At 36.7% G+C, this 13141-nt stretch overlaps 1 protein-coding gene across 3 annotated transcripts in view; it reads right to left on the bottom strand.

Annotated features, from left to right (window-relative positions):
• The window catches only part of LOC150083209 (cilia- and flagella-associated protein 52), a 494791-nt gene that overhangs the window by 270533 nt on the left and 211117 nt on the right, over nt 1-13141 (bottom strand). The gene's annotated exons all lie outside the window — the stretch shown is intronic.

Raw genomic sequence — 13141 nt, 5'->3', positions numbered from 1 at the left:
TGTCAAGTCTATCTTAAAGAAGGAAAATAAATGATAGTTACACTGACATGAGCCATAATGTCTAGTGACAGAAGTCAACAAGGAAGCTTTGGAACACTATCCAGAAAATTAAAATCTTTAAAATTAAAAATTTTAAATTCAAAGGCACATTTAACTATTAATAAAATTCAATGAAATAAACCCAATTCTATATTTATGTTCCATAAAAAGTTATGTATACGTAAATACAAAAGTATACATTTAAATGAGTTTAGAAGGAAGTGTTGGAATTACAACTCAAATTTTTGAAAATGTCTAAAATATTTTCAATAAACATATATTCAGAATTTCTGCAAATCAAAACTGAATAACTGTGTATTATGGATTTGAATAAAATAGGTCATTGTTTAATCTATCTAATCCGTTCTTGTAAACAAAATTAAGGATTTCAGAAGGCTTCACGGTCTCATGGTAGAGAGAATCTGTGATTTCCCAAGTTATTGACATTAAGTTCTTTAATGATTGCCATAGAGGTAAAAGGAATTAATTTAATTCCATTTAATTCAAAAGAAAAAAAAAAAAAAAAAACCACTGAACTCATCAATTTTCTCAAAAGAATAAAGGCACAACAAAGAAGAAAATATGTACATATCAGAATTCATTGGTTGTTCTTAAAACAGTTTTTAACCAATAGGAACCATTTGGAAACACTCCTTGAACTTGCCAAATCGGTCCAAGATGAGTACATAGGACACCTAGTATGAAACTCAAACTCTATTCAAGGTCATTAGCATTTGCAAGAAAGCAAGCTTATATAGCATAAGCCAAAAAAAAAAAAAAAAACCTTATTTCACCCATCCCCACGCTTCAAACGTTTGTCAAGTTCCGTCTTGAATCTATTTAAACTATCAACTTCTACAACGACAGATGGAAGTTTGTTCCAGCAATCAACCACCCGCTGGCTAAAGGCAAACTTCCACACATCTATCCTACAACCATCTTTCCTCAATTTGAATTTATGCCCTCTCGGGCAATTATTCTGAGCAAAAAGAAGAATCTCCTTGGGCATTGAGTATGCTCAAACCATTCAAGGCTTTATACACCTCTATCAGACCACCTCGCCGGTGCCTAGTCTCCAGACAGTGTAATTTGCGAAACTTGAGCCTTTCTTTGTAAGAGCAACCCTTTGTTCCATTCACTAATCTTGTTGTCCTTCTCTGTACTCGTTCCAGCAGCTCTACATCCTTCTTGAATGAGGCCTCCAGACCTCTATACAGTACTCAAGGTGTGGCCTGACCATTGACTTGTACAAGGGAATAATCACCTCCTTATCCCTGTTAGAAAAATTCCTGTATATCATTCACAAGACGCCATGAGCTGCTCTTGCAGACCATCTGCACTACTCAAAAAACTTCATATCTGCCTGCACAATTACGCCCAGGTGCTTTTCGTTCTCTACCACTGACAGTGTGATACTACAGAGTTGATACATTACTCTGGGATTCCTGCTTCCCATATGCAGCACTTTACATTTGTCAATGTTAAACTTCATTTGTCACCTCTCAGCCCATCTGTTCAACTTTTCTAGATACTGTTGCAGCAGTGTACTGTAATTAGTGTCATTAACAACCTTCAAATCATCTGCAAACTTGGACATTAAGTTTGATATACCATCATTAATATCATTTATAAATACAGAAAACAACAATGGACAAAACACTGAACACTGAGGGACTCCACTAATAACATTAGTACACGAAGAGCAGTGTCCATTGATTACCACTCTCTGTCTTCTCCCACTCAACCATCCCTTTATCCATAGTAGCAATTTGCCTCCAATGCCACATTGCTCCAATTTGTGCAGCAGTCTTCTATGTGCAACAGTATCAAAGGCCTTTCTAAGATCCAAATATATGATATCAAAGTTATTCTTTGCATCCAGTTCCTTTGTGACTACATCATAGTATCCAATCAAATTAGTCAGACAAGACTTCCACTTAACAAACCCATGCTGTATCCAAGCTATAACTGAAGTCTTGTGTAGATGATCCTGCAATGCTTCTTTAACCAGTGTCTCCATTAATTTCCCTGGAAAAGAAGTTAAACTAACAGGTCTGTAATTACCTATGTCTCCCTTTGATCCTCCTTTGTGGATTTGGGTCATATTTGCACATCTCCAGTCCATGGGAACCTCCCCCGAGTCCAGGGAAGCTCTCGTAATTATGGCTAAGGGTTTGCTTACTTCCTTTGCTGCTTCCTTTAATATAACTGGATAGATTCCATCCACCCCAGGTGCCTTTCTTATGTTTATCTTCAACAATTTCTCCTCCACTTTACTCAGTTATTACAAGATTATCTAGCTTACTGCCAGAGTTGAATATACCTCTGGCATTCCCCTCTCTGAATAACTCCTCGTGTGTGAATGTAGATGCAAAATATTCGTTTAGTTTGTTAGCTACCTGAGCAGGGTCATCAACAGTCGAACCATCGATATCAAGTGGACCAATCTGATTCCATTCCCTTCCTTCTAGAGTTTACATAAGTAAAGAACTCTTTGCATCCCTTGCCAAAGATTTCTCGTAATCTGCCTTCGCCTGCCTAACCTCCTTTGTAACTTGGTTACAGACCAGCTTATATCTATCATAGGCATTTTTCTTCTCTGTCACATGTCTAATTAGTTCATCTGACATTCATTTAGGCCAAAATCTTGAACAATATTTCTTTGTTGGTATGAAAAGTCTAGTAACTTCCAAGATTAATTCTTTGAATGCTTCCCATTTTGAATTTGCTGATGATAACATCAATCAGTTGGTCCCACCGTACAGAATCTAAATACTGTCTCAGACCACTGTAGTCACCTTTATGAAAGCAAAAACCCTTCCCTTTACCCTTGATGGTAGTTACCTCCTTGAGTAAATCCCACTTCAGCACACTGTAATCACTGCAGATAATGCAAGAATCTGCAGATAATGAAACCACCTATTGGTTTCATTATCTGCAGATTCTTGATGCATGAAGAATCACTACTGATAACCAGATCAACAGTATTACTCCCTCTAGTTGCCTCCCAAATATGTTGCTGTAGAAAACAATCATCCAATAAATCCACAAAAGCCTTGCTAGTGTGTGGGTGACCAACCCACAAATTCCAGTGAATCTCTGGGAAATTAAAATCCCCCATTATAAGTCACTCTGATTTACTGGCCCACTCTATTTCTCTGCACAACTGCTCATTATACTCATCAGATTCATTTGGCCTATAACACACACCTAATCTCATTTTTCCTTTCCCAGTGCTTATGTCACTGGGAAAGGAAAAATCAGTCAGCTATTTCAGATCTGTGACAGTATTTCGGTTGGTATTTTTTTTTTTTTTTTCTCTTGTGTTCTTTTCTCTTCTGTGGTGGTGGTTGTTGTTGTTTGTTGTTGTTTGTTGGATTTATTGGTGCAAGGGCTACTAAGGCCATAATGCACCTATTACAATCTTATTTGGTACATGATTGTTATATCAAAAAAGAGTATTCAGATCAGATGATATTTTTTATCATTCTCAGGAAGGTAAAACTATCATTAATATCTTGTTGGTCTCAGAGAATGTGCTGTACAGTAAGTTTATTAGAGGAATATAGATGTGAAGAGAAAGTTATTTGTCGTTTTTTCAAGTATAACGGGCATTCAATGATAAAGTAGTTTACTGTGAGTTGAGTTTGTCAGTTGCTGAATAGTGGATGGTCATCCTGAGTGAGTAAATAACTGAGTTAGGTGGGTATGTCCTATTTGCAATCTGGCAAGTACTACTACTTTCTTTCTATTGCCTCTTAGGCTTGACAGCCACTGTTTGTGGTCATTTTTAATCTGAAAGAGCTTATTGTTTTTTTTGTCCCTGCCAAATGGATAGCAATTTTTTTCTAGCTGTGCTATGTATGAGGTATTTGAAATCTGTGTAAGGTATCTGGATGTCTGATGTTATGTGACTGGCGTTCTTGGCAGCAAAGTCTGCTTGTTCGTTTCCTATGATTCCAGAATGCCCAGGTATCCAACAGAAAATTATTTTGGCCTGTTTGCAAGAAGCTGCACTAACTTGATTCAAATTCGTTGTAGTAATGGATGACTGGAAGGAAGTTTACACTGAAGAGCAGATAAAGCGCTTAAGGAATCGGTGTAGATAATGGTTTGAGGATATAAAGACTGTTTTACATTCTCTAGAGACATCAGAATAGCATACAGTTCTGCTGTGTAAATGCTGCATTCCAAAGGGAGCTGCTGGGATATTGTAATGTTTGGTAGAACTGCAGCTGCCCCAACTTGACTATCTGTCTTGGAACCATCAGTGTAAATTTGGGTAAAACTAGAGAACTGAAAAGAGTGAGTTGCATGGATCTGCTGAATACTGAAATCTGGAAGTGCATTCTTTCCCTATTGTTGGAAATGTTGGTCAATGCTGGCCAAGGGTATTTGGGATAGTGGTGTAGCCATGCTAATACCTAGAATTATGTTATTCATATTTAGTCCCCAGCACCCAGTTAAGCTTTGTAATCTGATGCCACATGGTTTATTTTGTATAAATTATGCCATTTTGGGGTGAGTAGATACTGCCTTATAGGATGATGTGGGAAACTTCTAATTTTAGCTGCATACTTAATAGCAGAGCATGCTGACGAAGGAAGAGAGGTGGTTCGTATGCTTCCGTATGGAGACTCTGAATTGGCGATGTCCGAAAAGCTCCCAGTACAATTTGGAGAGCATTGTGATGTATTGGGTCGAGCCATTTTAATGCACTTTCTCTAGCAGAGGCATATGCAGGAGACCCATAGTCTAGTCTGGATCTTATGAGCGACCAGTATAAGTGTAGCAGCATGTACCAATTTGCACCCTATGACATAACAGAAAATGCCCTGAGGAGATTCAGATTCTTAAGACAGGTTGTACAAATATGCTTAATATGCTCTAAGAAACTAAGTTTTTTTATCCAGAATTAGTCCAAGAAAGCTGTTGAAAATTAACTGGATTAGAGTAACGATATAAATCTGGATCAGGATGTAAATTCCGTTTACGGCAAAAATGAATTGCTGTTATTTTTTGTTTTGAAGGTCTATATCCATTATTTTTTGCCCACTGAACAAGCTTGTTAATTGTGCCTTGAAGCTGCCTTTCAATAAAATGCATGTTTTGTGAGTGGCATGAGATTGCCAGATCATTGGCATACAGATATGTTTCAACTGTGTCGGGAATACATTTGGTAATTGAATTTATCCTGATGGAGAAGAGTGTAAGCACAGAACCCTGGGGGACCCCTTCTTCTTGTACAAATGTAAAAAAATATATATATTCTTGCTTATACTCTGGCACGACCACCAGGTCAATGGAGTTTACAATAGCTCGATCAATACAAATGTATATCGTATTTAGCAGTCATGGGCCTGAACCCCAGTCCACTCAAAGAGCATGTGCTACTGCACTCAGGCTATTGACCGCTTGGCTACATCAGGCTTGTGAAAGAGCAGAGTGAAATCGTACCTGAAAGGACCTATTGCTCGAAAAGTTCCGGATAAATTTTGGATGACCTCAAAGACCAGATTCAAAGAGATCGTGAAGAATCCCATATCGCCAGTTTGTATCGAAAGCTTTTTCGATGTCAAGATATATCATCACAAGGTGTTCGTTTTTGGGAAATGCATTTCAAATATTTCTTTCAGCTTTAACCATAAGGTCAAGTGTTGATCTAGTTCTTTGAAATCCATACTGATTTTGATTTAGAATGTTTTCAGTCTCTAAGAACCATGTCAACCTGGAATTAATTATTTTTTCTAATATTTTTCCTATACAACTAGTTAAAGCTATCAGTCGGTAGTCTGCTGGATCTCAAGGTCCTTTCCTGGTTTTGGGAAAGTTAATACAACAGAATGACACCAGCTGGTAGGGTAGTAATCTTCATCAAAGATTCTATAATACAGTTTTAGCAGAACAGAATGGGATTCTTCACTCAAATGATATATCATGGCATAGTGAACTCCATCAGGGCTTGCACCACTATTATTGGATCTTGCAAGTGCACTGCGTAACTCTGTTATGGTAAGGGGTACATTATATGGAAGCTTCGTAAAGTATTGAAATTGAAATTATATTTTTCTTCTTGTACTTTATGTGACTGAAAGCTTGGCTCAAATGCGGTTACAGCTGAGAGAGTTTCAAATGTTTCACCTAATTAGCAATTTCAAGAGGATTGCAGATTCCTTTCCCTTTTAGAAGTATTATCGGAGTGTTTATAGGAGAATATTTTCCACTAATTCTTCGAACTTTAGTCCAAACAGTTCTGATATTTGTGGTTCTGTTTATAGTGGAGGCATATCTGGACCATGTATTTTTTGCTTATTCATTGTATATGACGAGGTTTAGCTCTAGCTTTCTTGAATTGTATAAGATCAACTGTGGTTGGGTATTTACGAAATAAATTCCAGTATCTATTCTCCTTTTTGGCATTGCTACAGGCTTCATTCCACCATATTTTTGGGTGTGAGCAGATTTTCATGGATGATCTGGGTATGCTGGTTTCTGCAGCTGCTATTATTTGCTGAGTTACATAAGTTACGGCAGGTCTCAATGACGAGAGTCTCAATGGTTATTGTTATTTGTTTTTTAGGAGCATTAGCAACTAAGGCCATATTGCTCCAGGGATATGCGGTGGTCATTCCCTGACCTTTCCGCATCCTCCGTATTTGGTGGGAACGGGCTCGAACCCCGGTCTAATCAAGAAGCGTGTGCTACGCACTGCTGCTCCTGCCCACCTGGCTACGGAGGCGCCGAGTCTCAATGGTCTGAACATCTAGATGTGCCAGCGTTTGATATTTTTTCCAGCAGTTAGCTTTGTCGAATTTCCAAACAGTTTTTATTTCAGTTTGAGGAGGAGAGTTAGCCGAGAGTGTGCATATTACTGGAAAGTGGTCACTATTATGAAGGTTATCAGTGACCGTCCAATCAATAAGCGGAAAGAGGTTTGGCGAGCATATTGAAAGATCAATTGCAGAACCTTGAGGAAAGGTATATGTATGTGTGAGTTCCATTGTTTAATAATGTTAAGTTGTGCCTTTCAAGAAATTTTTCAATTAACTGACCTCTCTTATCAAGGTGCGAGGAACCCCATAATGGGTGATGCCCATTCCAGTCGCCCAAGATACAGAAAGGTGGTGGCAGCTGGCTAACTAAATCATCCAAATCTGCTAAAGTGTACGAATATTGGGCAAAAGGTACAAGGAAACAACTGTTACCACTATCTCAACCATAACTCCAGAAGTGATTGCTTCTAAAGTTGTTTGCAGTGCGACAGGTCTAAAAGGAGTTCTAGAGTTTACTAGCAATGCTACACTCCATGTGCTGAATTAGAGTCGTTCCTATCCTTTCTAAGCATTATATGATGTTTTATGCTCATAGTTATTTTAGGGGTCAGGTTTGTTTCCTGTAGACAAAGAACAGCAGGCTTATATTCGGTAATTAAGTCATAAACATTGACTAAGTTAGCTCAGAGTCTGCAACAATTCCATTGAATGATTCTATGCATCCTTGAGGATTACTGGGTGTGTCCGATTGCTTACGGGATGTGATTTGTTTGCACCTGTCTAGTCTTGTTTTTGTCTGGTGACGTCCATGTCCTCCTCTTCTGCATGAATATTTCAAGAAGTGGTTCATCTCATTGTGAATTTTTGTCTATGTCCATGGTATCAGTACTTGATTTTTGATTATTTCTTTCAGAGCTTGTTTGATTAACTGGCTGTTGTACATTTTTATCTGGCAGTATTTTCAATGGTGTATTTACCAAATGAGTTGCTTGCTAATGGGTAGGCTGTTCTTTTAGTGTAGAGAGGACTGACCTTGCACAATCAGAAATTGAGATGCTTAGCAGAACTGAACAATCTGTTTATACTGTTATGAATCGTTGCTTTTTTTACAACTGAAGAATAAGATGGCAATTTATAAGAAATTAAAAAATGTCTTTTTGCTTCTTGGTATACCTTGTTTTCAACTTTGTACTTTTGTATATTATTTTCCGTCTTCCACTGGATGCACTCCTTTGAAAATGCTGAATGATTTCCCTTACAGTTTGGGCAGCATTATATTTCAGTGGTGCAGTCTGTGTGAACATGCTCTTTTGAACCATAGGAGGCACAGGTGGTTACATTACTGCAGAGTCTTTTAGTTTTAAATGCCAAATTTTTGGCATTTAAAACACCGGACTGGGTTTGGAATGTAGGGTCGAATTTTGCACCTTAAACATCCAGCTTTAATAGTTGTTGGTAGAATCAGTGTTTTAAATGTAAGAATGACTGTTCGGGTAAGAGTAAAAACCCCCTCTTACTTAATGACTATCCTTTTGGCATTTATTACATTTTGATTGCCTAATTAATTCCTGAACGATCTCCTCCTCGGATAAATTAAGGAGATCCCCTCGGCTATTACCCCTTTAGAGGGATTTAAGGTGGCATGCAGGGTAACCTTTGTAGGAATTCCACCAAAAGTCGATGTTTTTATTAGTCTTTCCAAGTGCTTATTCTCACTCATCTCCACTAGAAGGTCTCAATATTTTAATCTCCAAACAATTTTTGGAGGGTCCACCACATTTTCAATACATTTCTGTATTAAGAATGGGGAGAGCTTACTCAAAGGATGATCAGTTAATGAATGCAGCATCAAAAAAAGAGGAGCAGGGGTTTCTGTTCCTTCTTTTTTCTGCCGTTTTGCATTCATGCATTTAGATCATCTCTGTTTGAGAGATTTGGATTGTGAGGTCCGTAAGTGACATGTCTATTTATGTCCATCTTTGCTACTTTTTGTCCTGAGAGAGTGGTTTTCTTCACCCAGATTACCAACTCCGCCACGTGGAGGCAGGAGCAGTGCCACCAGTGACCAAGCGGTTTAAAAAGTTAGATAGGTTAGTACGGATTATATAAAGATATATACAAGGAAAGAAAGGTCTATTTCCTTTCTGGATTCCTATTTCAAAGCATTTAAGTAAAGAATCACTTATGAAAAACAGGAATAGAGACACTGGAAAATAAATATAACTAATCTGCTGACTTCGCTTATCCTTTGTGACTTTGCTGCACACTAACTTCTATCTGCAATAGACTGCCTGTGTTGCCTGAAAATTTATATGCATCCCATGCATTTTTCTTCTCTGCCACGAGCCTCATTAGCTCATCTGACATCCATATAGGTCCAAATCTTGAATAGTATTTCTTAGTTGGTATGAAAAGCCTAGTAGCTTCCAAGAATAATTCCTTGAATACCCCTTTATAATTCACTGTTTTTAACATCATCATTTGATCCTGCTGTATAGAATTTAAAAACTATCTAAGACCACTGTAGTCACCTTTACGAAAGCAAAAACCCTTCCCTTTACCATTGATTTACTTAGTTACATCTTTAAGTAAATAACACATCAGTACACTGTGATCATCATTTGATCCCGCTGTATAGAATTTAAAAACTGTCTGAGACCACTCTAGTCACCTTTACGAAAGCAAAACCCCTTCCCTTTACCACTGATGGTAGTTACATCTTTAAGTAAATCCCACATCAGTACACTGTGATCACTATCACCTAGTGGTTCCTTAATCTGCAAATTCTTAATACCTGAATAATCACTGCTGATAATCAGATCAACAGTATTACTTCCTCTGGTTGCCCCACGAACATGTTGCTGTAGAAAACAATCCTCCAATAAATCCACAAAAGTCTTCTTAGTTTGCAAGTGCACAATCTACAAGTACCAGTCAATATCTGGGAAGTTAAAATCCACCATTATAATACAATCTGAATTACTGGCCCACTCTTATTTCTCTGCATAATTGTTCATTGTACTCATCAGAGTCATTAGGCTTATAACACACTCCTACTCTTATTTTTTCTTTCATAGTGCTTATGTCACACCAAACTGACTCAACGTTGCACTGTCCATCAATGTAAACTGGATGCATTTACTTAGATTTTATGTGTTTCTTAACAAACAGCATAACCCCTCCTCCCTTCCTCCCTGTCTATCCTTTCTGTACACATTATACTCTCCAAATTCCAATTCTGCACTCTTTATATCTGTGTGACACCATGTCTCTGATATCCAACAATATCTGCCTTTGATGTCTTAACCAGCACTTCAAATTCATCTAATTTGTACATGCAAGTATACATGCACCTATTCTTACTCTTATTTACCCTAACACAGCCCATGTATTTACTTGTTGCATAACTACCAGCAGTCCTTGAAATCCCCAACTCCTTGCTTTCCATGCTACTGCTCATTCTAATAGAAGCAATCAATCAATAATCACTTTCACCTCTGCCTGCGACTACTGTTAATCTTTTAGTCTTTCAATACAAAGCTAGCAGTTTTCTGACCCATCTAACATTGCCTCAATAGCATCAGCAAATATTCTTGCACCCTTTATATTAATTGTATCCAATCTATGTAGAAGCAGTCTCTACTGTTAACAAGCACAGACCACGGTGAAAAAAATTCTACCCCATGAACCTTGCACAATCTATCCAGGGCCTAACTGAATGACAAGGCTCTCAACATATACTCCTATTGTGTTTGAGCAGAATTTTAGATACTTTTAAATTTAACCATGAATCGTGACTTTTTTTCAACATTAATCTGTACTGTCAAGTAAATTTTACAAGATATCTTACTGTTAAGGTCATTAATGCCAAATATTAGTCACTTGTAGACCATCTCATACATTAAGCTTCTGACAATGTTATAATCTGTGGTTGTTGAGGATCTTTTAGCTTTGCAAATTATTTGCATTATTGAATTGTAGTATAAATCGCATGTTAATATACTTGACAAAGACCTTAATATGTAAAATCAAAGAACAGTTTTCCTCACAAGGCAAATGTTCCTTAGTCTGCAATAAATTATCCAAATCATTCATTCTGCAAAGCCTAGCTTAAAGAATGAGAAGAAATAATAGCTGTACTGACACAAATCAGCCAAATAATGGTGTGCTTAATCTGTTTTAGTTTTTTAATTAATTTCTATTTCCTCCTAAGTCTAATCTATAGAAAGTTTAAACTAACTTTTTATTATGGCTGCATAATTCAATATTCTACAGGCATTTGTTAGTTTATGGAATGAACAAAATAAATTGCACTGTCTATGCTGTTGTGAAGTTTTCTGTCATTATTTTCAACTTATAGTTTAAATATGCAGCATTGGTGTTGGTTGTTCATGTAAGTAAATAGGCCTTCCAGTTTCCAAATCATGATTCTAGATTAAAAGAATATCATCAAGATATTCAAACTCATAAATTAGGGCATGAGAAGTTGGCTAGTGCTATGTTTGAAGGTTTCACACCCAAACTTCTGTGTGTTTTGGAATTGAAGAGAATTGGCTCTGCTGTTTGTAAGTGATTTGAAATTAGATAGATAGAGTTTTTAACTTTTGAAAATCAGGATATTGGTATACAATACCATTTTATCAACAAAACTTTCTAGAATGTCACGGTACACTGGAAATTGGGAAGTGCAGTGAGGTCTTCAGAACCTAGCAACAAACGTGTGAAATGGATGACTAAATTTCACACGTTAAAGAACTTCGAAATCATTAAAAATTTTGTGGAAAAGACCTTTACAATACCTTATGATTTTGTTGAGTTGTTTACTTTATAAACAATATGGCATCGAGTGGAAAGGTAGGGACTTCATCTTATATCTTGTGCTCGAATATGTATAAGAAATATACATATTAATATAAATGCCATTTTAAAGGAAAATCCTATTTAACTAAACTAGTAAGTTATTTTGACAGTTACTCATGAGATAGATGTAAGAAACAATTTTAAAAGTTTATTTCAATTTTCAGGGGCAGGCCATCCTGAGGGTATAAGGGATGCACTGCACCTGGGTACCTGAAAACCTGAAACTTACTTACATATACATATGAAGGTAATTTTAAATATATGTCATATTTTTCTGAATATGAACATGTTACTGAACTTTTATTGAATGCGTGCATAATGCTTCTCTACTCTAAAATTTACTATACAGGCAGTTCTCGACTCTTCGAGTTAATTCGTTCCTAGCGCGTGCATGCTCATAAAGCGAAAACTCGTAAAGCGGGAATTTATTTCCCATAGACATAAGGTTAAAAATAGGGGTTACGTTCTCAACAATGAAATTAGTTAGCTAATTAGTTTATGTTTAAACAATGATTGATTTATCGAAAGAAATGAAAATGTAGCCTGTAAATTCAAGCAAATTATAATAATAGAGATATTATTTACGACTTACAAATGTTAAAGAATGTTTATTCTTCTTCATCATCGACTATATGCACACTCATTGATCACTCATTATTCGCTCGGTACTCAATGGTTTGTTGCACAAGGAGTCGTCATCTTCAGAAATTTTTCAAGAGGCATTTGTTTCCAAGATAATCTTCTCTTTTAATTATAAATTTCACTATTGCATGCATAAGCATTTTTTAACGGCACACACAAATTGCAACTAACACGATTTGCTTGGAATAACAAGTTTACGAAGCTTAAAAAAAAAGGAATGAAGAGAAGAGAAGATTCTGAAAATTTATTTATGTTTTTTATACGATTGAAGGGGAAACACATTTCACCATAATAACGTAAAAAACCACGTAATTCCATAATCAGTATTTTCGCAAATGTAAGAAGATCGAGTTTACTACCCGATTATAATTGCTTGCAATAACAGAAAAGCCCAATAAACCGGAAAGTGCAAATTGTTTTTATTGTTTTATGGTCGTGACCTCCAGAAATGTGCTTTAGAAAAATATCACAAAGGCATTTAAAATTGATTCTTATAATGGGGCTCACATCTGGTGAGTATGGGCTTGGCACAACCAGGGTCCTGAGCTGGATATCATCATTTTTCTCTTTCGTGGTGATTCCCCTTTCTACTTCTCTCTCTCTCTCTCTCTCTCTCTCTCTTTCTCTCTCTCTCTCTCTGGGTAATAGGGAAATTTTTTTCTTTTTGGGTGGTGCAGCATAAGCCTCAGGCTTCCTTGCACCATATGGCTAATAATAATAATAATAATAATAATAATAATGTGATAATGATGAAAGTATAGTGCATTTTAATGATTTGAATTGGTAACTAATAGAATTTACAAACCATGCTCACAACATTTTATATG

This window comes from Mastigoproctus giganteus, chromosome 7, assembly GCF_048544385.1.
Source record: "Mastigoproctus giganteus isolate SK-2022 chromosome 7, ASM4854438v1, whole genome shotgun sequence".
NCBI lineage: Eukaryota > Metazoa > Arthropoda > Arachnida > Uropygi > Thelyphonidae > Mastigoproctus > Mastigoproctus giganteus.
The sequence above is the reverse complement of the archived record's forward strand: the minus strand, read 5'-3'. Positions and strand labels throughout refer to the sequence as shown.